Raw genomic sequence first — 25,289 nt, forward strand, 5'->3', positions numbered from 1 at the left:
TGTGTATTCTTGCCACCTCTTCTTAATATCTTCTGCTTCTGTTAGGTCATACCATTTCTGTCCTTTATCAAGCCTATCTTTGCATGAAATGTTCCTTCAGTATCTCTAATTTTCTAGAAGAGATCTCCAGTCTTTCCCATTCTGTTGTTTTCCTCCATTTCTTTGCATTCGCTGAGGAAGGCTTTCTTATCTCTCCTTGCTATATTTAAAAGGCAATAGCCATAGGCAGATGGAATGGTGTAACTGTGCTTTAGTGGAGAGAAAGATACATCAGAGACTGGCAGAGAAGACCCTTATGCCCCGCTCTGATTGGCACCCAGCACTGTTCTGGTGCCCAGGTTAGGGAGCCTGGCTAGGGCCCTGAAATGGTGTTCTTGGTGAGGACATTGAGGGTTTCCTGGTAGCAGGGGCAGGTGCGTACACAGCACTGCCAGCCGCAATGGGAGGCAAATGAGAAACAAGGCAAACCCATGGGTAAGCACAAGCAAGGCACTGGGGGCTTTGGAGAGAGGCTGTGGATCTACACTCACAGATCCACAGTATCTACATACAGGTGTCTATTACACCTGGAGACTTGGCATTCTGAGGATGGACCTTGAGGCCCGTCTTCAGAATTGAGGGGGCAGTCCCAAAAGGTAGGATTTCTAGGCTCCCTACCTACTTTAGCCGGAGCCTATTTTCAAATGTTTTATAAACTGGAATTCCCTGCAATAGGTCGTTTGAAAAAAAATATTCTGTTGATTTAGAAATGTAGATTACTGTCTCCAACTGCACCTTAAGTTCAATAATTCAGCATACACCCAAACCTCTTTAGCTTACTTAGTCAATGGCCCCAGCACCTATATATCCATCTGTTCATCCAACTGAGTAGCCTCAAAGACATCATCGACTTCTTCCTCTACCCCACTCCATGAGTCAGCAAACCAATACATTTAGCTTCTGGAAAACCTCTCCAATCTCCTTTTCCTCTCTCTTCCTCACTGCCCCTTTCTTTTAAAGCCCTTATTATCTCTCACTTGACCGTCACAATAGTCTTCTACCTGGCATGCTCATCTCTATCCTTCCTACCAAGCTCAAACAGACAAGAGAACTATTTTTAAAGTACAAATATGATCATAACATTCTCATATTTTAAAGTCTCCATTGTGAAAAAACATGTGGCATGACATATGAGACCCTTCACACTCTACCCTAACCTTCCAACTCAAACATGAGCACTATTGATGTAAACGTGGTCCTTTAGTCGCAAGAATTATGGCTGATAAAACAGGAAAGGTATTTATGACAGGATATATTGAGGAGTTTACAAACATTTTGGGTGGAGGAACCAGACTCGGAAAAGGCAGAAAGAAAGGGAGACGAAGCAGAAAAATTACAGCCCAAAGCAGACTACACAGCCAAGGGGGTTGAGGCTGCCATTCCTGCCACCGTAAAACATGGTCTCGTGCTTTGAGCCACCTCTGCAGCTCTCTCTGGACACTGGGTGTGGCACTGGCTCCACAGCCACTGCCTCTGGAAACTGCAGCCCCAGTGATGCTGGTGACACCACAAAGATTCTCCACGCAATGTGTTTTTCTGCTTCTCTTGCTCCATCCGGCTGGCAGAGCCGAAGTCAGATATCCGTTCTCTGCCAAGAAAAGGGGCAAGTAGGAAAGGAAGCAAAAACAAGAGGCATACTTTTCAGCATCATATGGAGAGGCTGGCTATAACAAGTGGAATCAGATGCTGGCAACAAAAAATCAATATACGCTTGATACATACATTGTATCAAGTATAATGTTTGCTTCCGCTACCTGGGCTATGAAGTCTTCTTCAAAGGAAACATGTTCCCTTTTGACTCCTTAAAAATTCTGCTGTCAATATTTGAAAAGATGGTTCCCTGTTTCTAATAAGGGTGCATCTATCTGCCCCTGGTCTGATGTTCCCTCCTCTGTAAAGTGCTGGCTGGTGCCTTCAGGCAGAGCTGGTGCATCTTTTGTTTGTGGTCATCACACTTAATTGGAGTACTTCTTACAGGATGTTGTCATTCTGATGTCATTTTACAATTCAACGTCCCATCTCAACAGAGAGTTCCTCTTGGCAGGGACTATGTCTTTATGTCTGTGCCCTCAGAGCCAGGCATTGTGCCTGAGACAAAATAATGTTTTCCATAAAGTCTGTTGAGTAATTTTTGTGGTTCCCCTAGGGAGAATGTGTTGGAGACTCTGGGTGATCCCTACAAGACACTGGCCTCAACTGCCTATAGTAGGGGAACCATCTTCTTCTTGCCCAGAAACTGACAGTTTCTGGAACTTTACAAGACAACTGCAAGCTGGAAGGCACTCCTGGCATGAACATTGCCCACCAGCCTTATAACCAGAACCTCTCAACTGGCTTCTCAGTTCTAACACTCATTACGGTGTGGTCTTTGGCATAATACTAAGGTCACAGCTGTACCAGAGCTTATGTGCAGTTGTTTTATTGCCTAAACTAGTTATAATCTGGGTAGTATAGAAACTGTGAAAAGTTTTCCATTATTTCATAGATGAAGGTTAAAGCAATTTCAAAAGTAATCAACTCCTGTTGGGTAGAACTCATATGTGTTATTGTTTAGTCCCTCAGTTGTGTCTGACGCTTTGCAGCCCCATGAACTAAAGCCCACCTAGCTCCTCTATCCATGGGATTTCCCAGACAAGCAGACTGGAGTGGGTTGCCATTTCCTTCTCCAGGGGGTCTTCCCCACAGGGATCAAACCCGCCTCTCCTGCATTGACAGGCAGATCCTTTACCACTGTGCCACCTGGGAAGCTCTGAACTCATACATACTAAAATTTATAGTCTTCCCTGTGTTATGAAGACAGTAAAGAACTGATTTTCTCTACCTAGATTTCAGATCACAAGTGAGATAAAATTCTTTAAACTCTTTAATGCTGCATAATATATCAGCATAACAATATAGAATTTGATAAATTTCAGCATATAGTATAGATATTAAATTTCTAAGGGCAGTAAACATCATAGTATTAACTTTTTTGATGAATAACATAAATAGAAGATAATATATTTTTTATACTATTAATATTGTCTGAAAGTAACAGAAAGATTTGTGAATAATGTTCACTGGTTCCAGGAATGAGATATGCTACTTGTTATCCACTTAGATGCTGGCCTAAAAGTAACATGATTCTTCAACAAACGTCAGCTATCAGCTGGATGCCTCCCTGAGGCACAGAGAACTATTATTGTTCTTCAGGCATTTGAGAGATAGTGGTAAAAAAAACACGGTAATTATTACACCAACATGCATCAGGTTTGCAAAAAGGAAATCAAACTGAAATAGCTACCTGGAGAAAGAACTGAGTAATATACACTGTCACTGAAATGGGACAATTGTGAAAAGAATAAATACACACAAATTCAGGGGGAAATTGTTCTCTTGTTGTAAGACTCGGTGAGATACTGTTTTCACACATATGGAAACTTACTTTTTCATTTCACAACTTACAGCCTTCTTTCAGTGTGTTCTGGAAGCTTTGCACTCCAGCAGCCCTCAGAAGTGCATTTTGATAGAATTTCTGGATCTTAGTTTCTTTATTTACTTATTTACAACTGCATCAGGTCTTGGTTGTGGCATGTGGTCTTCTCCCTAGCTTTGGTGTGCAGTCCAGAGCACGTGAGCTCCACAGCTGTGGCAAGTGGGCTCTCTAGTTGTGATCCAGAGCACTGAGCTCCACAGCTGTGGCACGTGGGCTCTCTAGTTGCGGCCCACGGGCTCAGTAGTTGCAGCCGCACAGGTTTAGTTGCCCCTCAGCGTGTGAAATCTTAGTTTCCAGAACAGGGATTGAATCCATGTCCGCTGCATTGGAAGGTGGTTTCTTAACCACTGGACCACCAGGGAAGTTCCTTGACAGTGGTTTTTGAGAAACTTTTTATTCCAAATGGTCTTGCTTGGGTTCTATCATAATATATTGGGCCAGTGTAGGTATGAGACATATTCTTATGAAACTATTAACATGTATTGTTTGTCCTTCCCTACTTCGTCTCTAAATTCATTCTCTTCCTTATCCTGGGTCCATGACTTTGGTTCAGTACACCAAGAAATCAAACAATATGTGAGTCTCCAGCCTTAAGAAGAAATATTTAGATTCACCATGACCTAGATAAAGAAACACAATGGAAGAAAGAAGTTTTCTTACAAGTCTCAACCAGTACGTCCACCATTCCCAGGTTAATATTTATTTTGGTATTAGAGAATTATTACTTTGGACCCCTTTTACAACATGAAATCCTTATTACAAACATACAATAACTTTATTTTCTTTTAAACTATAAATATCCTTAAAAGTTTACTGATTGTTCAGCTTCTGTGGACTTTTTGAAATATAAAACTCTCACATTAGGTCCTGCCCAAGGAAGAGGCATAAACATGGAAAATGCAACCATATTTACAATAACTTAGAAATTAACACCTTGATGGCTTTTTTGATTAAAAATATAGTTTAAATAGAAATTAGAGAACATTTATTTTCTCTCTGATAATTTATTTCTTTACCTTAAATCTCAATCAAAACATTAAAAAAATGTAAAAAGAGTAAAGTATACTTGCACATTTCATATTTTCTTGGTACTTTCCCTTTTTCTTCAAACTTAGAAAGACTACACTTCTAATACAGATAATTAGAAGAATAAAGTACCAAGGAAATTAATCAAATTTGCCATCCATCCAGCCCAGATAATTTTCATGCATGGCCTATGCATTTTTTTCTATGAGGCTAAATGTATATAGTTAATGACATTCAAATTAAAATTTGATATTTGAAATAATGTTATATTCTGAGATTTCAATCTTTAAACAGTAGAGAACTTTTCAAAATTCAAAAAGAAATGAAAAAGAAAATTACCTTTTGTTCTTGAAGAGTTGCCAGAACTGAAAATGTAAAACAAATTTAGCTTAGCAGTATATTCTGGTTGTATTGTCCAAACTTTAAAATACTGTTGATCTCAGACAAAAATATATAATTCTCTTCTAATGTCAGACGCTACCTTCTTGGTAGCCTGCATGTAATGGGTATCACTTCATTTCCAAGCCAGCCCTGCCAGACCTGCCTCCCACCCCTGTGATGACCCAGGCTCTGACTCTGCTGTGTTGGGCAGGGAGTCCTCAGACCAACCAGCTTCATCTTCCATGAGGGCAGACATCTTGGCCATTTTTCTGCCATGTTCCCAGATGCCTGGGTTCAAACAAACTATATTTGTGATGGTGACATTTTCCAAGGTCTATACAGGGTTAAAAACATGGCTGGGAGAGGTCTCCCCCTTAGTAAACTGATGACCTCTTCTTAGATTTACACAAAAGGTTTGTTTTTGTTAATATGTGACTTAATTTCTTCATTTCTTGCAGTGTTCATATTACATATCTTGAAATAAAAAAACAATTTCAACTAAAATGAACTCAAATGTATTTCCTTTCAAAACAGTATCAAGAAATCAGAAACAACTTCAAAACTGTCAGAATCTCATGAGCTTTACTTTTTTTGTTTTTTAAGAAAAATAAAACATTAACACCTCTCTTCTCTGTGGGAAAAAAGGGAGGAGAGAATAAATGCTGCATCTTTATCTATATATTAGAATTTTGCTTCTCAGAGTAAATAAACAGTCTAAATGTGTTTACAGCCAGCCCCCTACATATGAACCTTCAAGTTGCAAACTTTCAAAGATGTGAAAATGCCCTTGTATGCCAGTTGTTGTACCGTACTACTGTACTTTCCAAGGTTCTGTATTGTCAGATTAAAAATGTTTTCTTTATTTTGTGTGTTTTTACATATAATTTGTGTGAACAGTATTACAAACCTATTATAGTATGAATACTATACAGCTGATTGTGTTAGTTGGGTAACTAGGCTAACTTTGTTGGACTTATGAACAAATTAAGACTTATGAATGTGGTCTTGAAACAATTCATTTGTATGTAGGGGACTTACTGAATTTTTATAAGAGGAAGGAAGGAAAACTGCTGAAGCTATTTTAACTTGTTACATTAACTTATGAGGAAAATATGGTTTAAAAAAAAAACAGCAACACTTATTCAGACTTCTCAAAGACATCAGGACCAGGTACTTTATTCCAAGAGCTTCCCTGGTGGCTCAGTGGTGAAGAATTCACCTGCCAGTGCATGAGATGCAGGAGATAACAGGTTCAATTCTTGAGTCAGGAAGATCCCCTGGAGGGGAGCATGGCAACCCATTCCAGCATTCTTGCTTGGAGAATCCCAAGGACAGAAGAGCCTGGTGGGCTATAGTCCATGGGGTTGCAAAGAGTCAGACATGACTGAAGTGACTGAGAATGCATACATCTTATTCCAAAGGTCATCACCAATTGTAATTCTTACTCTAAGGACTCTGAGGAACCCTATTATGGAGCAATAAGCAATTGGTTGAGACTTTTAAATTTATTCCAAGCCTTTTAGAATGAACAGTGGTGTAAGATGGTGGAGTAGAAGGACGTGCACTCATATTCTTCTAGGAGAACTCCAAAACTACAAGTTGCTGCTGAATAGTTGTTGACAGGAGAATGTTGGATCCCACCAAAAAGAGATACCCCACATCCAAGGGCAAAGGAGAAGCCCCAGTAAGATGGTAGAAGGGGTAAAATCACGTTTAGAATTAAATCCCATATCTTCCAGAGACTCGATGGGCTCAAATAAAACTTGTATGCACCAGGACCCAGAGACCCCACAGAGACTGAGCCAGAACTGTGTCTGAGTGTCTTCTGCAGATGTACAGGTCAGCAGTGGCCTGCCACAGGGGCAGGGGCTCTGGGTGCAGCAGACCTGGGTTTAGCATAAGCCCTCTTGGAGGAGGTCACCATTAACCCCACCATAGAGCCGCCAGAACTTACACAGGACTGCAGAAACAGACTCTTGGAGGGCACAAACAAAAGCCTGTGCACACGAGGACCCAGGAGAAGGAGCAGTGATCCCACAAGAGATTGACCAAGACTTGCCCACGAGTGTCCAGGAGTCTCTAGTGGAGGCGTGGGTCAGCAGTGGCCTGCTGGAGGTCCGGGGGCACTGAGTGCAGCCCTGTCTGCATGGGGCCTTTTGAAGGAAATTGCCATTATTTTCATTACGTCCACCACAGTTTGGCCTCAGGTCAAACAACAGAGAGAATAGAGCTTCACCAATCAACAGAAAATTGGATTAAAGATTTACTGAGCATAGCCCTGCCCAACAGAACAAGACCCAGTTTCCCCCTCAGTCAGTTTCTCCCATCAGGAAGCTTCCATAAGCCTCTTATCCATCAGAGGGCAGACAGAATGAAAACCACAATCACAGAAAACTAACCAAACTGTTCACATGGACCACAGCCTTGTCCAACTCAATGAAACTATGAGCCATACTGTGTAGGGTCAGCCAAGATGGACAGGTCATGGTGGAGAGTTCTGACACAATGTGGTCCACTGGAGAAGGGAATGGCAAACCACTTCAGTATTCTTGCCTTGAGAACCCCATAAATAGCATGAAAAGGCAAAAAAATAGGACATTGAAAGATGAACTCCCCATGTTGGTAGGTGTCCAATATGCTACTGGAGATCTGTGGAGAAATAACTCCAGAAAGAATGAAGAGATGGACCCAAAGTGAAAACAACATCCAGGTAAGGATATGACTGGTGATGGAAGTAAAGTCTGATGCTGTAAAGAGCAGTATTGCATAGGAACCTGGAATTTTAGGTTCATGAATCAAGGCAAATTGGAAGTGGTCAAACAGGAGATGGCAAGCATGAACGTTGACATTCTAGGAATCAGCAAACTAAAATGGACTGGAATGGGTGAATTTAACTCAGATGACCATATATCTACTATTGTGGGCAAGAATCCTTTAGAAGAAATGGAGTAGCCATCATAGTAAACAAAAGAGTCTGAAATGTTGTACTTGGATGCAACCTCAAAAATGACAGAATGATTTCTGTTCATTTCCAAGGCAAATCACTCAGTATCACAGTAATTCAAGTCTATGCCTCAACCAGTAATGCTGAAGAAGCTAAAGTTGAACGGTTCTATGAAGACCTACAAGACCTTCTAGAACTAACACCCCCCAAAATGTCCTTTTCATTATGGGAGACTGGAATGCAAAAGTAGGAAGTCAAGAGATATCTGGAGTAACAGGTAAACTTGGCCATGGAGTACAACATGAAGCAGGGTAAAGGCTAACAGAGTTTTGCCAAGAGAACACACTGGTCATAGCAAACACCCTCTTCCAACAACACAAGAGAAGACTCTACATATGGACATCACCAGATGGTCAATACTGAAATCAGATTGATTATATTCTTTGCAGCCAAAGATGGAGAAGTTCTACACAGTCAGCAAAATCAAGACCGGGAGCTGACTGTAGTTTAGACCATGAACTCCTTTACTGCCAAATTGAGACTCAAGTTGAAGAAAGTAGGAAAAACCACTACAACATTCATGTATGAACTAAATCAAATCCTTTACAATTATACAGTGGAAGTGACAAATAGATTCAAGGGATTAGATCTGATAGACAGAGTGCCTGAAGAACTATGAATGGAGTTTCTGACATTGTACAATAGGCAGTAATCAAGACCATTCCCAAGAAAAAGAAATGCAAAAAGGCAAAATAGTTGTCTGAGGAGGCCTTAAAAGTAGCTGAGAAAAGAAGAGAAGAGAAAGTCAGAGGAGAAAAGCAAATACATATCCATTTGAATGCAGAGTTCCAAGAATAACAAGGAGAGATAAGAAAGCCTTCCTCAGTGATTAATGCAAAGAAAGAGAGGAATATAGTACAATGGGAAAGACTAGAGATCTCATCAAGAAAATTAGAGACACCAAGGGAACATTTCATGCAAAGATGGGCACAGTAAAGGACAGAAATGGTATGGACTAACAGAAGCAGAATAAATTACAAAGAGGTGGCAAGAATACACAGAAGAACTATACAAAAACGCTATTCATGACCCAGATAACCATGATGGTGTGATCACTCACCTAGAGCCAGATATCCTGGAATGCGAAGTCAAGTGGGTCTTAGGAAGCATAACTATGAACAAAGCTAGTGGAGGTGATGAAGTTCCAGTTGAGCTATTTCAAATCCTAAAAGATGAAGCTATGAAAGTGCTGCATTCAATATGCCAGCAAATTTGGAATACTCAGCAGTGGCCACAGGACTGAAAAAGGTCTGTTTTCATTCCAATCCCAAAGAAAGGCAATGCCAAAGAATGCTCAAACTACCAACAATTGCACTTATCTCACATGCCGGCAAAGTAATGCTCAAAATTCTCCAAGACAGGATTCAACAGTATGTTAATTGTGAACTTCCAGATGTTCAAGCTGGTTTTAGAAAAGGCAGAAGAATCAGAGATCAAATTGCCAACATCTGTTGCTCGTCGGAAAAGCATGAGTTCCAGAAAAACATCTATTTCTGCTTTATTGACTATGCCAAAGCCTTTGACTGTGTGGATCACAACAAACTGTGGAAAATTCTTAAACACATGGGAACACCAGACCACTTGACCTGCCTCCTGAGAAATCTGTATGCAGGTCAAGAAGCAACAATTAGAACTGGGCATGGAACAACAGACTGGTTCCAATTCGGGAAGGAGTACGTCAAGGCTGCATACTGTCATCCTGCTTATTTAACTTATATGCAGAGTACATTATGAGAAATGCTGGGCTGGATGAAGCACAAGCTGGAATCAAGATTGCTGGGAGAAATATCAATAACCTCAGATATGCAGATGACACTACCCTTATGGCAGAAAGTGAAGAAGAACTAAAGAGCTTCTTGATGAAATTAAAGAGGAGAATGGAAAAAGTTGGCTTAAAGCTCAACATTCAGAAAACTAAGATCATGGCATCCAGTCCCATCACTTCATGGCATAATAGATGGGGAAACAATGGAAACAGTGACCGACTTTATTTTTTTGGGCTCCAAAATCACTGCAGATGATGGCTGCAGCCATGAAATTAAAAGTTGCTTGCTCCTTGGAAGCAAAGTTATGACCAACCTAGCAGCAAAGTTAAAAGCAGAGACATTACTTTGCCAACAAAGGTCCATGTAGTCAAAGCTACGGTTTTTCAAGCAGTCATATATGGATGTGAGAGTTGGACTAGAAAGAAAGTTGAGCACCGAAGAACTGATGCTTTTGAACTGTGGTGTTGGAGAAGACTCTTGAGAGTCTTTTGGACTGTAGAGATCCAACCAGTCCACCCTAAAGGAAATCAGTCCTGAATATTCATTGGAAGGACTGATGCTGAAGCTGAAATTCCAATATTTTGGCCACCTGATGAGGAGAAATGACTCACTGGAAAAGATCCTGATGTTGGGAAAGATTGAAGGTGGGAGGAGAAGGGGACGACAGAGGATGAGATGGTTTGATGGCATCACCGACATGATGGATATGAGTTTGGGTAAGCTCTGGGAGTTGGTGATGGACAGGGAAGCCTGGCATGCTGCGGTCCATGGGGTCACAAAGAGTCAGACATGACTAAGCGACTGAACTAAACTTCTGAATTAAGACACAAAATGAAAGAATTTTCCCATTGATGTGATATTTATCTAGATTAAAAGAAGCAATTTATTCACCCTTTGCCCAGACCCTGGGAGGGTACAAAACATGTGGGATGACTCTGAGTAATTGTTGAGCTGATAGAAGAGATTCTACAGTTCCCACAGCTCTCATTGTTCTGGACATTTGGTTTTCATTGCTATCCCTGAAATTAGAGAAAGTAATAATGGATTACCACATTTATAGTGTAATTGTAATTATTCCTGATAGAGATAATGTGCTTTCCCATGCTCAGGCCAAAGGATAATCTTTCTATTATTGTACTATTCTTTCTAGTACTATTCTTTCTAGTACACAAGAATGGGCCGGGGGGTTGGGGAGGGGCAGCATTACTTCCATAGAAATGACAGTCATTTTAGAAAAGTTTTAAGCTATAACTTAATTAATTAGATAATAGAATGGAACCAAGAGACAATCAATCCAATAGTTTTAACCACAAGCTACTGAAGACCTGTTTGTGCAAAACATTGGTATGATGCAAAATTTATTAACAGAATACCTATTCTTAACGAATTTACTATCTGGAAGGGAAAAAAAAGACGCTTACTTCTTGGAAGGAAAGCTATGACAAATCTAGACAGTGTATTGAAAAGCAGAGATATCACTTCTGTTGACAAAGGTCTGTACAGTCAAAGCTATGTTTTTCCTGGTAGTCATGTACAGATGTGAGAGTTAGTCCATAAAGAAGGCTGAACGCTAAAGAATCGAAGCTTTTGAACTGTGGTGACGGAGAAGACTCTTGAGAGTCCCTTGGACAGCAAAGAGATCAAACCAGTCAATATTAAAGGAAATCAATCTTCAATATTCATTAGAAGGACTCATGCTGAAGTTGAAGATCCAATACTTTGGCTACCTGAGGTGAAGAGCCAAGTCATTGGAAAAGATGCTGATGATGGGAAAAACTGAAGGCAAAAGGTGAGGGGGCCTAAGAGGATAAGATGGTTAGATAGTATTACCAACTCAGTTCAGTTCAGTCGCTCAGTCGTGTCTGATTGTCTGCAACCCCATGAATCGCAGCACGCCAGGCCTCCCTGTCCATCACCAACTCCCGGAATTCAACCAAACTCATGCCCATCAAGTCAGTGATGCCCTCCAGCCATGTCATCCTCTGTCATCCCCTTCTCCTCCTGCCCCCAATTCCTCTCAGCATCAGAGTCTTTTCCAATGAGTCAACTCTTCTCATGAGGTGGCCAACATATTGGACTTTCAGCTTTAGCATCAGTCCTTTCAAAGAACACCCAGGACTGATCTCCTTTAGAATGGACTGGTTGGATCTCCTTGCAGTCCAAGGGACTCTCAAGAGTCTTCTCCAACACCACAGTTCAAAAGCATCAGTTCTTCGGCACTCAGCTTTCTTCACAGTCCAACTCTCACAGCCATACGTGACCACTGGAAAAACCATAGCCTTGACTAGACGGATCTTTGTTGGCAAAGTAATGTCTCTGCTTTTGAATATGCTATCTAGGTTGGTCATAACTTTCCTTCCAAGGAGTAAGTGTCTTTTAATTTCATGGCTGCTATCACTGTCTGCAGTGACTTTGGAGCCCCCCAAAATAAAGTCTGCCACTGTTTCCACTGTTCCCCATCTATTTCCACTGTTTCCCATCTATTTCCCATGAAGTGATGGGACCAGATGCCATGATCTTCGTTTTCTGAATGTTGAGCTTTAAGCCAACTTTTTCACTCTCCTCTTTCATTTTCATCAAGAGGCTTTTTAGTTCCTCTTCACTTTCTGCTATAAGGGTGGTGTCATCTGCGTATCTGAGGTTATTGATATTTCTCCTGGCAATCCTGATTCCAGCTTGTGTTTCTTCCAGCCCAGCGTTTCTCATGATGTACTCTGCATAGAAGTTAAATAAGCAGGGTGACAATATACAGCCTTGACATACTCCTTTTCCTATTTGGAACCAGTCTGTTGTTCCATGTCCAGTTCTAACTGTTGCTTCCTGAGCTGCATATAGGTTTCTCAAGAGGCAGGTCAAGTGGTCTGGTATTTCCATCTCTTTCAGAATTTTCCACAGTTTATTGTGATCCACACAGTCAAAGGCATTGGCATAGTCAATAAAGCAGAAATAGATGTTTTTCTGGAACTCTCTTCCTTTTTCCATGATCCAGCGGATGTTGGCAATTTGACCTCTCGTTCCTCTGACTTTTCTAAAACCAGCTTGAACATCTGGAAGTTTTACCATCTCAGTGGACATGAATTTGAGCAAACTTGAAGAGATAGTGGAGGACAGAGGAGCGTGGCATGCTACCATCCATGGAGTGACAAAGAGTCGGAGATGACTTAGTGACTGAACAACAGGGAGAAAGAGAAAGAGCAAGTATTCCATAAGTAAATAAATGTTTTAAAACATACCATTTCTACTAGAAATATAAGCAAAGAAAAACCATTGTTTCGAACTTGAAGTATCAGAAGGTCACTGAAGGCTTGGATGTGAGCATGAAATAAAGTTGAATTAGATGTTCTTTTCCTTATTATGAAATTTTCCCAAAGTTAAATGGATTCTTTTAATAAGGCAGTGGTGTTATAGAACTAATGCTACTCTCAATATCCTTGATTACTGAATATGCAATAATGCAGATGGTAGATTATTCAGGATTTGTCTACCTTTGAGTTTCACCATGAGAACCAATGCATTGCTCATAAAAGCTCCTGCAGAGAGCAAACAAGTGAGGGGATGGAGTTGAAATTCATTTTGGAACTTGTTAGAGGCACTGGTGAAAGGCCTGGTGGAATTGTAGAAACAATCTCTTTATATGTTTTTTTCTGTCACAGAAAACTTGTTTTCCATCAATGAGATTTATTTGGTGACTAGAAAGTGCTTCAGGTGTTTTGACTTTCAGGATAAAGGAGTTCTTCAAAGAAGGACTTCAAGAAAAAAATCAAAATTTTCCCCCACTTAAAAAAATTTTTCCCCATTTCATATCAAATATTAAGTCATAGTTTTCCTCTTAAGATTTATTACATAACCAAAACCAAAAAAAACTAGATTAAATATTTTAAACTAACAGAACACATCAGTATTCACACAAGTAGCAGAATCTATGTTCATGTTAAAATTCAGTTCAGTTCAGTCACTCAGTCAAGTCTAACTCTCAGCATGCACTGAGGTACGCCAGGCTTCCCTGTCCATCACCAACTCCTGGAGTTTACTCAAACTCATGCCCATTGAGTCGGTGATGCCATCCAACCATCTCATCCTCTGTCATCCCCTTCTCCTCCCGCCTTCAATCTTTCCCAGCATCAGGATCTTTTCCAATGAATCAGCTCTTTGCATCAGGTGGCCAAAGTATTGGCATTTCAGCTTCAACATCAGTCCCTTCCAATGAATATTCAGGACTGATTTCCTTTAGGATGGACTGGTTGGATCTCCTTGCAGTCCAAGGGACTCTCAAGAGTCTTCTCCAACACCACAGTTCAAAAGCATCAATTCTTCGGTGCTCAGCTTTCTTTATAGTCCAACTCTCACATCCATACATGACTACTGTAGAAACCATAGCCTTGACTAGCTGGACCTTTGTTGGTAAAGTAATGTCTCTGCTTTTTAATATGCTATCTAGTTTGGTCATAACTTTTCTTTCAAGGAGTAGGCGTCTTTTAATTTCATGGCTGCAGTCACAATCTGCAGTGATTTTGGAGCCCAAAAACTAAAGTCTGTCCCTGTTTCCACTGTTTCTCCATCTATTTGTCATCAAGTGATGGGATTGGATGCCATGATCTTAGTTTTCTGAATGTTGAGCTTTAAGCCAGCTTTTTCACTCTCCTCTTTCACTTTCATCAAGAGGCTCTTTAGTTCTTCTTCACTTTCTGTCATAAGGGTGGTGTCATATGCATATCTGAGGTTATTGACACTTCTCCCAGCAATCTTGACTCCAGCTTGTACTTCATCCAGCCCATCATTTCTCATGATGTACTCTGAATATAAGTTAAATAAGCAGGGTGACAATATACAGCCTTGACATACTTCTTTTCCTATTTGGAACCAGTCTGTTGTTCCATGTCCAGTTCTAACTGTTGCTTCCTGACCTGCATACAGATTTCTCAAGAGGCAGATCAGGTGGTCTGGTATTCCCATCTCTTTCAGAATTTTCCACATTTTATTGTGATCCACACAGTCAAAGGCATTGGCATAGTCAATAAAGCAGAAATAGATGTTTTTCTGGAACTCTCTTGCTTTTTTGATTATCCAGCAGATGTTGGCAATTTGATCTCTGGTTGCTCTGCCTTTTCTAAAACCAGCTTGAACATCTGGAAGTTCACAGTTCATGTATTGTTGAAGCCTGGCTTGGAGAGTTTTGAGCATTACTTTGCTAGCATCTGAGATGAGTGCAATTGTGCCATAGTTAGAGCATTCTTTGGCATTGCCTTTCTTTGGGATTGGAATGAAAACAGACCTTTTCCAATCCTGTGGCCACTGCTGAGTTTTCCAAATTTGCTGGCATATTGAGTGTAGCACTTTCTCACCTCCACTTACTTTGTTCGTAGTGATGCTTCCTAAGGCCCACTTAACTTCACATTCCATGATGTCTGGCTCTAGGTGAGTGATCATACCATAGTGATCATCTTGGTCATGAAGACCTTTTTTGTACAGTTCTTCTATGTACTCTTACCACCTCTTCCTAATATCTTCTGCTTCTGTTAGGTCCATACCATTTTTGTCCTTTATCAAGCCCATCTTTGCATGAAATGTTCCCTTGGTATCTCTAATTTTCTTGAAGAGATCTCTAGTCTTTCCCATTCTTTGTTTCCCTGTATTTCTTTGCACTGATCACTGAGGAAGGCTTTCTTATCTCTCCTTGCTATTCTTTGGAACTCTGAATGTTAAATGAAGAACTCTAAATTTAATAAAGAATCAAGCAAATATGAACAACAAAAAAATCTTAGAAAAACTTTTTTAAATAGAAAGAATTGCTTTAAATCAATTACTTTTATCAAGAAAGGAGCATGAATTAAAATAATAAAATCCGTGAAAACTTCTGATGTTCCAGATTCTAGTCTGCTTCCCTCAAACACCACACACCAATAATCATTGAATGCAAATGAATGATCTCAGATAGAAGCAGTATGGGGGTTTCCAGAATCGAGCCACTGGAAGATGAGTGATGAAACCCAGTAAGATAGAACTGACTCAAAAAAGAGGACAGATTGAGGGAAGGAACAATTACATGGACATCACTGAAGTCTAAATTCTGGCTGTTAAAACTCTAATCCATAAAAATTTATTTCTCAGTGAGTCACAGACTTCTGCTTTTATTACTTATTAGGCTTTTTAATAGTTGCTAGGCCTCTGGGACTCCAAAAGACAAAGGAAAATGTCTTTTAAACACTATATTGGAAAACCAGAAGCAATACTGTATGCTTAGTCGCTCAGTCATGTCCAACTCTTTGTGACCCCATGGACTGTAGCCTGCTAGGCTCCTCTGTCCACAGGGATTTTCCAGGCAAGAATACTGGAGTGGGTTGCCATGGCCTTTTGGATCTTCCCAACTCAGGGATCACACCCAGGTCTCCCGCATTGCAGGCTGATTCTTTACCATCTGAGCCACCAGGGAAGCCCAAACCAATAATAATAATAATAGATATTAATTCACTGTGATAATAATAGATAATAAATCATTGTTTACCACATACACCATAAGATGTGCTTCATTAAAAACAGCAGGGTTTTAACATACATTGAGCATTATGACAATCACTGATGAACATTTTTACATGCTTTAACTCATGTATTTCTCACAACACTATGGTGTAGACTATGTGTACATGCACACTGTTGCACAACCATTAGAGCTTTTTTCAAATCCTGAAAAATTGAAATCCCATTACCCAGTCAATAATCCACAGCCCCACTGTTTTACATTCTGTCAGCATGCATCCATCTATGCTAGATACCTCACAGACGTGGATTCACAGTTTTTGTCTTTTTGTGATTCATATGTCACAGAATTTTTGGAAACATACAAAACTATGCTCGTGCAAAAATGTTAATGATCATTTTATAAGGAGGCTTTTTATTAAGACTACTCACCAAAAGGAGCAATGACAACTGATAACTTGTGTTTTTATAACACCAATGAAAATTATTTTAACTTACTGATTTTTTTGTATTTCTAATAATTTGCCTAGGGCAATAAAGGTTTTAAATTAACAAATGCTACCTATGACAGACAAAATACATATCGATAGTAGATACTTAAAATAAAATTTACTATCAATAAGATATTTGATACATTGTGTATTGTTAGTGTGAAATGAAAATATCTCCTGCATATCAATAAACAAGAAATGTCACAGCCATTAGCGATTTCTGGCCTCCAAACGTGAATGAGGGCTCCCACAGCTGCAATCCAGAGGATGCTGCCACCCTCCATGGTGACTGCTGAAGAGCTGGGGGAATGGAAAAAGCAAGGTGAGCAAGGAAACAGGATTGGCCCCAGAGAGCTTAGGTGTGTAAGAAAGGAATGAATTCAGTGAGCCCAGAGGCTTGTGTCTTTCCAGACACAGAAGTCTAAATTCCTTAACTTGATACCTGGTCTTCGATGTTCAGACTGCCTGCTTTATTTGTTGCAAACTTAGTTCCTCAAATGCAAAGTTCATGAGACAGACTTTACTTTGTTTTATGAAGTAGATGCTATGTGTACTAACAAATGTACTTCTAAACATGTCTAAGCTTTAATTTTGTTTATTTTCTTCCTTTTTCATAAGTGAGATACTTCTTTTGTCAATTATAGACCCCAGAAACCTAGCTGAAATTAAACACTGTATATTCCCAAGACAAGGAGTCATCAACAGTTACATTTAAAATGTTATTCTTAACCTAAAACTTGAGAGCACCAGAGGCAACTAAGAGCCTCATGCTCTTGTAACCTATCAGATAATTTTATTGTTAAGAATTATTTTTCTTTCTGTACAAAAGTAGATAGTGGTTTTTCTTTTGTAAAAAGCCGTCTAAGAATGTTACAGTCCAGATTTCAAACAAGTTTTTTTCCAGCCAAATTTTGTTCAACATTGTTCTTTCATGACCTCTGATGGTGAAAACGTAAACTGACATTAAAATACCAACAGAAATAATGCCACAAATTCTATTTATCTTGTTAGTGAAGCTCCTTTCCCTTCTTTTCATATTTATTTACCTTGAAAATGTAATGGTATCAATTATTCAATAATCTAGAAAGTGTTGCACAAGTTCATACCACTTCAAAGCATAAGAAACTCCTCTTATTCAGTCTATAAATCTCTAAGTGTATGTGTGTATTTTATAAAGCAGAGCAAACATTTTAATGGTGCAACAACTTACTACTGTGACAACTAGCTGTCAAATAGAAATGAAATAAAGTTTGGATAAGCTGAAACAATTATTTTAATTTTCAAAGCCATCACTCTTCCTAAATCTGTCTATACATGAATTAGGGTTAGGGTTAGGGTTAGGGATGATTGGGTTAGGGTTAGGGTTAGGTCAAGACAGCATGATTGCATATTAAGACCTGAATTATTTGGATTTATTTATTTATTACTTCAACTTAGTTAATATGATTACTGTCTCAACCTGAGTTACTCCTGAAAATGTACTTTATCTGGGAATATGACCCCAGAGGGCTTCCCTGGTGAGGCTAGTGATAAAGTACCAGCCTGCCAATGCAGGAGACTAAAAGACATGGGTTTAATCCCTGGGTTGGGCAGATTCCCTGAAGGGAGGTATGGCAACCCACTTTATTTTTTATTTATTTATTTTAATATAAATTTATTTTAATTGGAAGCTAATTACTTTACAATATTGTACTGGTTTTGCCATACATCAACATGAATCCACCACGGGTGTACACGTGTTCCCCATCCTGAACCCCTCTACCACCTCCCTCCCCATACCATCCTTCTGGGTCATCCCAGTGCACCAGCCACGAGCATCGTGTATCATGCATCGAACCTGGACTGGTAATTCATTTCACATATGATAATATACATGTTTCAATGCCATTCTCCCAAATCATCCCACCCATGTTTCAATGCCATTCTCCCAAATCATCCCACCCTCGCCCTCTCCCACAGAGTCCAAAAGACTGTTCCATACATCTGTGTCTCTTTTGCTGTCTTGCATACAGGGTTATTGTTACCATCTTTCTAAATTCCATATATATGCGTTAGTATAGTGTACTGGTGTTTTTCTTTCTGGCTTACTTCACTCTGTATAATAGGCTCCAGTTTCATCCACCTCATTAGAACTGATTCAAATGCATTCTTTTTAATGGCTGAGTAATATTCCATTGTGTATATGTACCACAGCTTTCTTATCCATTCATCTGCTGATGGACATCTAGGTTGCTTCCATGTCCTGTCTATTATAAACAGTGCTGCGATGAACATTGGGGTACATGTGTCTCTTTCAATTCTGGTGTCCTCGGTGTGTATGCCCAGCAGTGGGATTTCTGGGTCATATGGCAGTTCTATTTCGAGTTTTTAAAGGAATCTCCACACTGTTCTCCATAGTGGCTATACTAGTTTGCATTCCCACCAACAGTGTAAGAGGGTTCCCTTTTCTCCACACCCTCTCCAGCATTTATTGATTGTAGGCTTTTGGATAGCAGCCATTCTGACTGGTGTGAAATGGTACCTCATTGTGGTTTTGATTTGCATTTCTGGGCAACCCACTTTAGTATTCTTGCCTGGAGAATCCCATGTACAGAGGACTCTGGCAGGCTACATGTCCCAACAAAGAGTTGGGACACAACTGAAGCAACTTACATGCATGTACATGATCCAGAGCCCAGGAATAATGAATTAGGGAGTAAAAACAGGCAGAAAGGAAGAGTTGAAAAAAAGGATGCATTATCGAAATGACTATGGCCAACCTATGCTGGATTCCACAGGCCTTCTAAAAGACTGCAATGAAACCCATGAAATAAATAGAAGGGGGATTTCCTAGATGCCTTGTGGTTAGGACTCTGCCCTTCCACTGCTAGGGGCTGGGTTAGACCTCTTAAGGGAACTAATCCTGCATGCCTCAAGGCTCAGCTGGGAAAAAAAAAATGATTTTCCAATGGGCTGTCATCTCTCATAGAGCTTCCCTGGTGGCTCAGATGGTGAAGAATCTGCCTGCAATGCAGGAGACCTGGGCTGGATCCCTGGGTCAGAAAGAACCCCTGGAGAAGGGAATGCAATCCACTGCAGTAGTCTTGCCTGGAGAATTCCATGGACAGAGAAGAGACTTTCAGGCTACAGCCCATGGGGTTGCAAAGGGTTGGACATGACTGAGCAACTAACACTTTCACACTTTCATCCCTCATAGGTTTAGTGGCCCTTAGACTGTGATTACCACATACCACTTGTATATTGCACATATGTGGTAGTTCAGTGGGCATTCCACACCCATACTTCTTGCCAGAAAATGTTTAGGAAAGGAAGCAAGAGGCTCACACCTTGGTCAGAGGTGAGGCACTTTCCAGTGGCACCTTCATGAAGCTGATCAAAGTCAATAAGAACTGGTTGTAGAAACAGTGAGTTCAGTGGAATGCAGGGCCAAGTGAATTTTAGGTGATATACAAAGTGGTCGCTGATGCACTAGGACCTTTGCAACACAGAAATTCACTTTTTCTCTCTATTAACTCCAAATCTGTTACCAAGTCTCCTGCCAGAGGCTAGCCAGCCACGATTTCTGCAAGAGGGTTTGTGGAACTAGCTACAGTCTCTGCTGCCACAGTTGGTCCTCAAAGCTTGATAGTCATTATCTCTCTTCTCTACCACTGATTCTACAATTCTCTCACCATGGCCAGTATCTCAGCTGATCTAAGTCTGTTTGCCTGGAGTAATCCAGACCTTCTTCCTCTAGGTTTGATTTGCTTTGCCTTCATCAGGGCTTCCCTAGGGGCTCAGATGGTAAAGAATCTGCCTGAAATGCAGGAGACCAGGTTTTGATCCCTGGGTGGGGAAGCCCTCTGGAGAAGGGAATGGCAATCCACTCCAGTATTCTTGCCTGAAGAATTCCATGTACAGAGAAGCCTGGCGGGCTACAGTCCATAGGGTCACAAAGAATAAGACACAACTGAGCAACTAACACTTTCACTTCACTTTCACTTTTCCTCAGGGCATAGTTGCTGTAAGTGCAATTCATCATGATCACCTGTCACAAAACATGAGGCGATGCATTAGTCAAGCTGTTGGATATTTCCCCCTGCCTCCATCATATAGCAGTGATTCAAACTCTTTGTGTTATTAAGGGTAGTTTACCCTTGCAAAGAGGCTTCCCAGGTGGCACTAGTGGTAAAGAATGTGCCTGCTAATGTAGGAGATGCAAGAGATGTGGGTTTGATCCCTGAATTAGGAAGATCCCCTGGAGAAGGAAATAGCAATGTTAGAGTATTCTTGCCTGGAGAATCCCATGGACAGAGGAACCTGGCGGGCCACAGTCCATGAGGTCACAAAGAGTCGGACACAACTGAGTGACTGAGCACATAGTCTTACAAATGTACTAACATATTAATTCTCTTTTGTTTGATGATCCATGAGCAAGGAGCCAAATTACTCAAATGAGGAGCCCAGAGTGATCAGGTGATAATTTCTGTGGAACTCTTCTACTTTGAACTCTGGTGGCCCTGATAAATGGGCCTTTGTGGAAGTGTAGTGAGAATGCTTATAACCAATCTGATTACATTACACATACTTCAAGGGCACTCACCCTCCCTTTTAACCCTTGGTAACTAGATCTATTGAAATTAAATAAATCCAGAAATAGGGTGAAGGATCTGGATTTTCCATTGTGATAGCTGATGTTAGTATTCTGTTCATAAGATCTCTTTTTTTGTTACACACTCACACACACACACAAACATATATACACATATCAAGTAATCACTCAATCAGCAGTCCACTTAATCTCATCCCTCAACCACCATGATTTATTAGTTATCGGGACAGATTTCTGCAGGTCAAGGCAACCTCATTGGTATGGCAGAATTCTGCCCATTTCAGTAATTACAGCCATCTTGCCTTTGACAGTTTTGTATTGCTACTGCCACTGAGAAATCTCATAACCACACTGACACTGGGGAAACTAGTTCCATAGCAGCATCTCCTGTTAAAAACTCTGACCTGTGGAGGACAAAAATCACCAAGTCCTTTTACACCAATGAATTTTTTCTTGCCTTACTGAAGGGAATGTCCTATGAGCCCTCCTAAGGAGCAAAGTCAGGTGCCAGGCTCTAGATATCACATAACAAAACTACTGTAACATTCGCATCTCTGTGAGCCTCCCGACATCTTCAATAATACTCTGCCAAAGCAATTTCAGCATCTCTACTTCATCTGCCTATTGGCCATCAGCACATTCAGGCTTCAGGGAAACATCCTAGCAGCAAATGACCAGCCCCAGGTGTTCTCACTTGCACGTTGAACTCCAAGGCTTGACTGAGTGTTCCCATGTCCCTAACTCCTTATGCAGCCTTATTTTATCCTCCTTATCAGTTCAACACTCCAAAGACCCTCTCCTTCATGTGTTCCCCTGGTTCCTTTCTACTATGTATAATGTGGGACCCGCACTTTCTGAAAACCATTTTCTCCCAGAGCAAGGATTATATTTCCACACTCAGATTCTGAGGCTTGATCTGAGTCACTGGCACAGAGATGGTGAATGGTGGCAGGGCTGGATCCTGAAGAGGACAAGTGTCATGTTCTGAGTTGCCTTTCTCACATGAGGGCCCTAACTCAAGATAGCCAATGAGACTGCGCCTTCATTCTCTGTTGCACTTAGGCTGAAGAAAATGATGATCTCCTCAAATGCCCATAGAGGTCCTTGCCATTTATGATGTGCTTTGAATTGATTTTGGCTGACCTGAAGCAGTTATTTTATTTCAAAGAATTCAAAGAAATCAATAAAAATCCAGCCATCCTTATAATTCCCACTTTTTCCACCTGTACCTCTGCCCAACCAACCTCATATGAGAAACGCAGATCTGTGTTTCAATGGTTGTCACCAACCCATTTCCCATTAGCAGTGGAATCTTCATTACCATCTGACTGCTGAGTTACCCAGCTCCTAAATACCATCCTAATGATCCCCTTTCCAGGGTTAATCGTGATCTATTCATCTTCCTTGGAGAAGACAATGGCACCCCACTCCAGTACTCTTGCCTGGAAAATCCCATGGACGGAGGAGCCTGGTAGGCTGCAGTCCATGGGGTCGCTAAGAGTTGGACGCGACTGAGCAACTTCACTTTGACTTTTCACTTTCATGCATTGGAGGAGGAAATGGCAACCCAGTGCAGTGTTCTTGCCTGGAGAATCCCAGGAATGGGGGAGCCTGGTGGGCTGCTGTCTATGGGGTCGCACAGAGTAGGACACGACTGAAGTGACTTAGCAGCAGCAGCAGCATCCATCTTTCCTAATGTTTGCCTGAAAGCAGAACATGAGACACAGCTTTGCACGAGAATCATCTATTAATATTCAGAAATGGGTAACAGTAGCCATGAACAAAAAGTGACACAGGATGGAATGCCAATACAGGAATGTGCTAACAAGTTGGTCTCTGTGGTGAACAACTGGCTCTGGATCACAGAGGACACTCTGGTTAGTCTTATGAAATGAGTATCAGTTCTGTCCAGGGTCAATAAGGAAAATCATTTGTTCATCAGCTCCAACCCCCGTGGATCAAGCTTGGTTCTACAGAGGTTAATTTCTGCATACTTCCAAGCTTCAAGTAGTTGAGTACTGAGTGGGCTCCCTCAAGAGTCAGAGGAGCCCCATGGATCAGAAAGCCAGAGGCCCACACTGCAGGCTCCAGGCAGGCACACAGATGAGTTACACCTGTGCGTAGCTAGTGACAGCCTGACTGGAAGTGGTCCCAACAGCTGCAGCTAGAGTTAAAAAATGAGGCCAAGAAGATCTGAGGCTAATAGGTATCTGTGAAAGACTGTGAAGGAGGCCTAATTTGCAAAATGCTTCCTAATAAGGATGGGTGAGAAAGGTTCCTAGAAGAAATGAAGGCTAAATTGAAACTTAAACCCCTAAAGGATGAGTAGAGGGCAGCAAGAATTGATAAAGAGGAAACAGGTCCTTTTCACAGAGAAAGTAGCTTTCTCCATCTCCCAAGGGTTGAGGGAGCTTCTAATGTCTTCTAACGACACCCTACTTCTCCTACAATAGCTGTGCTTGTACAGGACTGCAATTGTCCAGTCACTTGTCTATCTGCTCCACTAGATCAAAGACTCCACCAGGGCAGGGATTATGACTGTCTTCACCGACTCAGCACTTGTTAGAAACAAAAATATAGACTTAATTGAATTGTCTTTTAGACTGTAAAGAGGTGAAGTAACCCATGTGCCGCTCCTAGCAACTTCAGTTCAGTTCAGTCGCTCAGTCATGTCCGACTCTTTGTGACCTCATGAATCGCAGCACGCCAGGCCTCCCTGTCCATCACCAACTCCCGGAGTTCACTCAGTCTCACGTCCATCGAGTCAGTGATGCCATCCAGCCATCTCATCCTCTGTCAACCCCTTCTCCTCCTGCCCCCAATCCCTCCCAGCATCAGAGTCTTTTCCAATGAGTCAACTCTTCGCATGAGGTGGCCAAAGTACTGAAGTTTCAGCTTTAGCAACTTAAGTGCTCAATAAAACAACAGCTTCTTAAATCTCTATCATAATATTATTCAAATCTTTATCATAGGGCACAGTTCCTGGCATGCACACATTTGTATTACAATAAACAACTGCTGAAAGAAAAGTTCAGGCAGGACACGATGAGGTCTTATGTCTGCCAGCATCAATGCTTTCGATTGATGCTGAATTTTCTTTTTATCCTAAATACTGTCCTCTGAAACTCCAACGTGCTTTGTTTTTATTTTTTTTTAGAGGGAGAAACAGAAAAACTAAAGTAAAATTCAAGAAAATAATTGTAAGATGCCGCAACAGAACAGGGGCAAAGGAATAGTGGGAAACCACAGAGATGTTCTGATACACTTACTAATAGATAGGGCTTGGGATGTGTCTGTGTATTTTTCATTTCTTGTCCACTAGATGGTGGAACAGAGTCCCTGTCCTGAAAACAGAGCTCTTTGCTGAAAACAGTTTCATTCACAACGCGCACGCAGGGCGTTGCACATGAAGGAAATCACTCAATATTTTTCAAGGTTGCCTCTTGGAAAGCAGAAGGCTGAAATAACTCGGGAAGAGAAGGTTTGGAAGAGATGAGAAGCGGTGAGAAACGCTGAAATTCTAGGACCAGGGGAGCTAAACTACATTTCCCAGGAAGCCACGGGCGTACCCGCCACACGCCTCACTCCTGTTCCCGCGCTCACGACCCTGTCGTACATCCACCACCCCAAGGAGCACAGGGAGGGCCGCAGAGTCTCCAATGGCGCAGCAGCGGCGGCGGCTCCCACCCGCCAGACCGTCCTGCTAAGCCACGACCACTCGAACTTGCGCTCGCGCAGGCGAGAAGATGCAAACTGCAGTCCCTCCGCGCCCGGAAGCCACGTGACCAGCTTGCATCATGTGACTCCGGAGGCTGGCGGCGACGTCCGTTACCCTAGCAACTGGCTGCCCCCCACCCCCCTCACTCCACCCCCATCCCTTGGACCTTCTGGGAAAGCGCGGAATTCGGAAGCAAAGGTAGGTGAGGCTTGGATACCTGTTTCCCGCTCGGTTCAGCAGAGTCCAGACTGTGCTCAGACTTGCTTCTTGGGGCCTTGAGTTTCGGGTCACTTCCCACTTCCGCCCCGATTCCACTGCGAGCGC

General features: G+C 41.4%; 1 protein-coding gene and 1 long non-coding RNA gene across 2 annotated transcripts in view; one reads left to right on the plus strand and one right to left on the minus strand.

Annotated features, from left to right (window-relative positions):
* Positions 1 to 1,294: 1,294 nt before the first annotated feature.
* LOC129619997 (uncharacterized) lies at positions 1,295 to 25,273 on the minus strand. The gene is made up of 4 exons (XR_008698336.1): positions 25,183 to 25,273; positions 4,880 to 4,905; positions 3,464 to 4,134; positions 1,295 to 1,627 (listed from the first exon to the last, which is right to left on the minus strand). It is a non-coding gene; the product is annotated as an uncharacterized LOC129619997 (long non-coding RNA).
* CEP162 (centrosomal protein 162) overlaps positions 24,176 to 25,289 on the plus strand; it is a 93,668-nt gene continuing 92,554 nt past the window's right edge. The window contains exon 1 of the mRNA XM_055535569.1: positions 24,176 to 25,163. The gene's annotated coding sequence lies outside the window, so the exon portion shown is untranslated. The remainder of the gene's footprint in view (positions 25,164 to 25,289) is intronic.

This window comes from Bubalus kerabau, chromosome 9 (assembly GCF_029407905.1).
Source record: "Bubalus kerabau isolate K-KA32 ecotype Philippines breed swamp buffalo chromosome 9, PCC_UOA_SB_1v2, whole genome shotgun sequence".
Lineage (NCBI taxonomy): Eukaryota > Metazoa > Chordata > Mammalia > Artiodactyla > Bovidae > Bubalus > Bubalus kerabau.